The sequence below is a fragment of the Lolium rigidum genome, chromosome 2 (genome assembly GCF_022539505.1).
Source record: "Lolium rigidum isolate FL_2022 chromosome 2, APGP_CSIRO_Lrig_0.1, whole genome shotgun sequence".
Taxonomy (NCBI): Eukaryota; Viridiplantae; Streptophyta; class Magnoliopsida; order Poales; family Poaceae; genus Lolium; species Lolium rigidum.
Window position 1 is genome coordinate 248799375 of NC_061509.1, and position 4117 is coordinate 248803491.

The following is a 4117-nucleotide window of genomic DNA, read 5'->3' on the forward strand; positions in this document are numbered from 1 at the left end:
CATGCCGCACGACCCCGAGTGGCTCGCCATCGACGCCACCATCATCCGCTGGTTCTACCAGACCGTCTCCAACGACATCTTCCGCACTGTCGTCCGCGACGGCGACTCCGCCCACACGGTCCGGGCTAAGATCACCGGCCTCTTCACCGACAACAAAATCCAGGCGGGTCACCTTCCTCCAACAGGAGTTCTTCGGCACCCACCGAACGACCTGTCTCTCGATGACTACGCCCTCAAGTCGAAGAGTCTCTCCGATGAGCTCCGTGACTTGGAGTTCCCGATCGATGACAAGATCATGCTCTCCACCCTGTCGGCGGGTCTCGGCGAGGATCTCAGCAACGCCGCCTCCAACCTCACGCTCCTCACCACGCCCACCTTCGAGCAGGCCGTGGCGTACCGCGCGCTCGAGGAGCGCCGCCTCAAGCACCTCCGAGCTCGGGCGGCCCACACCGCCTTCGCCGCCGGCTTCTCCCGCGGCGCCCGGACTCCCGCGCCCCGCGCCCGCGCCTCGCCCCCGGGTCCGCCGCCGGGTTTCCCCGCCGCCGCCCGCCGCCCGGTCAGACCGGTCACCAGGCCGGCCAGACCGGCCCCTGGACCGGGCACGCTGGCGCCCCGGCCGGCCCGACCGGTCCCTGGACCGGCCAGCCGGCTCCTCCTGGAGGTAGCCGCCGTGGCCGTCGTCGCCGTGGCGGTGGCAACGGTGGCGGCAACGGTGGCGCCAATGCCGCCGCCCCCGCGCCTCGTCCCCCGCAGTACACCGCCCCTCCGCCATGGACTGCCGGTCACAACCCGTGGACCGGGGTTGTTCACGCCTACTCCATGCCCGTGCCGCGCGCCCCTACCCGGGCATTATGGGGCCGCGTCCGGCCTCCCACCAGGCGTTCTACGCGGCGCCCCAGCCTGCCCCGGCCTACGCCGTCCCTCCGGGTGCGACCCCGTGGGATCCCGCGCTCCGACCGCCCTCTCCGCAGCGCCCCTCTGCCGGGCGTATGGTGGCGGTGGCGACTGGTTCATGGACACCGGCGCTTCCGCGCATATGGCTGCGCATCCCGGTAACCTCTCCTTTTCCACACCCGCTTCCAATTCTTCTCGCATCATCGTTGGCAACGGTCATGCTCTTCCTATTACTCACACTGGTTCTGTCTCTTTTCCTTCCACCTCCACTCCCTCTCTCTCCATAATGTTCTTGTTTCTCCCGACTTGATCAAAAACCTTGTTTCGTTAAATCTTTCGTCATGATAACCCCGTGATCGTGGAATTTGACGCTTTTGGTTTCTCTCGTCAAGGATGGTCGTACCCGGATGCTCCTCCACCGATGTGACAGCCCCGGCGATCTCTACCCCGTTGGCGCGGCCTCCACCACCACCGGCCGCCCACTCGCCCTCTCCGCCGGTGTCGACCTTTGGCACGCCCGTCTTGGCCATCCTAGCTCCGCCACTCTGCGTCAAATAATGCAAGGCTTCTCCTTTACTTGTAATAAAACGGATGCCCACTCTTGTGAAGCATGTCGTCTAGGCAAACATGTTCGCCTTCCGTTTAGTTCGTCCTCCACGGTCGCGTCTTTTCCCTTTCAACTTATTCATAGTGATGTATGGACCTCGCCGGTTCCGAGTAACTCTGGTTATAATTATTATCTTGTGATTCTTGATGATTACTCGCATTTTGTATGGACTTTTCCACTTCGCCGTAAGTCAGATGTTGCCACCACCCTCACCGCCTTCTTCGCGTTCGTCTCCACTCAGTTTGGTCGCCCCATTCACGCTTTACAGACCGACAACGGCAAGGAGTTCGACAACATCACCATTCGCTCCCTTCTCGCCACCCACGGCACCATCTTCCGCCTCACGTGTCCATACACTTCTTCACGGAATGGCCGTGCGAACGGATGCTTCGTACCCTCAACGGCTGCGTCCGCACCCTTCCGTTCCATGCCTCCATGCCCCCGCGATTCCGGCCGGATGCCCTTGCCACGGCGACTCTCCTCGTCAACATCCGCCCGTGTCGTGTGCGTTGGTCCTACACGCCGCATCATCTCCTTTACGGTGCGCCGCCCACCTATGATGACCTCCGCATCTTTGGCTGCCGGTGTTTTCCTAACACTGCTGCCACCGCCGCGCATAAGCTTGCGCCGCGCTCCCTCCCTTGTGTGTTTCTCGGCTACCCCGCCAACACCAAGGGCTACCGCTGTTACGACCCGGTCTCCCATCGTGTCTTCACTTCCCGGCACGTGTACTTTGACGAGTTGGTTTTTCCGTTTCAGCAGGGACTCATGGCGACACCTCCGACGATGCCCCCGGCGCCCGCTGGCCCTCCTGCGGCCGCGCGCCGACGACCGACCGCGGTGGCCCCCCGGTGCCGGCCCCGCCCGGTCCCTCGGCGTCCCCGGCGCCCGCTGGCCCTCTCGCGGCCGCGCGCGCGCGCCGACCGCGGTGGCCCCCCGGCGCCGGCACCGCCCGGTCCCTCGGCGCCGCGGCGCCCGTCGCCTGCGTCGCCCGCGGCGCCGTCGCCCGCGTCGCCCGAGGCGCCAGCGCCCTCACCCGCGGCGTCCCCGTTGCCCGCACCTGCGACGTCCGAGACGTCCTCGGTGCCCCCGTCGCCCGCGCCCTCACCCGCGGCGTCCCCTTCGCCCGCACCTGCGACGTCCGAGGCGTCCCCGGTGCCCCCGTCGCCCGAGGCGCCATTGAAAGTGCATGGAGCCCCCATGTGTGGTTTTGGTAATTAATGACAATCCCTATGGACTAATGTTTGCATTGAGTTATATTTGTAGGAGTTGTCCATAGGCAATTCTTGAACCATATGTTGGCTTCAAGGTTGCAATAAGAAGAAATTGATGAAGGATATCAAGTGTCAAGTATGTCTTGAAGATGAAGATGCGGCCGGACCACCCAGCCGCCCGCCCGCCCGAACCGGCTCCGCGACCGCCCGCAACCGCCCTTCCCCGCCGCGTGCCCACCCCGGCTCCGCGCCGTCTGCACGACCCGCAGCCGGGCGCGCCGCCATGCAGAGGAGTAAGACGCGCTGCATCGCAATAGGACCCCGGGAGCTCGGTCCCCGCCCGCGCCAACGCCATCACCGCAAATGGGTCTCAAGCACAAGCCCGGCTCCGACGGCACTCGAGCACCCGCAAGGCGCGCCGGGCGTGCGCGGCTTTCGGCAACGCGCGCCGGGCGTCGACTCACGCGCGGATACGCTTGCCCCGGCTGTCAAACCGGGCACGGACATCTCGCACGTGTGTTGCACTCCGCCGCCCGCGCGTGGCCGGTGAATCGATGGACGTCTCCACGCCTCCCTTCATGGCCATTTGCAGAGAAGGTGCATCAGCGCAGCCCATCGGCGCCGCCGACACCGAGCGCCCCGATGACGTGTGCGCCGCCGGTCCCTCAAGGGATCGGCTGTGCCCCCGCGCCGGTACCGCCCGCACGCGGCCGGCTTCCTCGCATCGCCTGGCTTCCGCTCCACGCGTCCGGCGTGCCGCCGTTCATCTCCGGCCCTGACCGCAACGACATGGCACCGGCTGCTCTACGGCCGACGACATCATCCCGACGGGGCCTCCACCGCTGGTCTCTTCGACAGCTCACCGACGCCCGCGCGAGTTCGCTTGAACGACCTTGGCCCGCTCCACTACTGGCATCGAGGTTGTCCGGCCTCGCGGACGGGTTCTTCCTTCATCGCCGGAAGTACGCCACGAGCTCTCGAGCGTGCCGGGATGCTTAATTGTAACCCTCTCGCGCCTACCCCGCCGACACGAAGGCCAAGCTCTCCGCCGCGGATGGGACGCCGGCGTCCGACGCGCCGTTCTACCGCTCCATCGTCTGGCCAAGCCCAAGACTCTGACGTTGACGCGACCGGAGCTCCAAAGTACGCCGTGTGCTGTGTGTGCTTGCACATGCATGCTCCTCGTGATGCTCATTGGGCCGCGGTGAAGCGGATTCTACGCTTACGTCCGTGGTACTCCATAAGCTACGGCTTGTCGCTGCATGCTTCCCCTCCGCGCCGACCCATCTGCCGCCTACTCGAACGCGGACGGGCGGATGCCCGATGACGCGGCGCTCCACCAAACTGCCACGCGTCTACTCCGGCTCCGCGCCGCCGTCTCTGCTTGTCCTCCAAGAGGCAG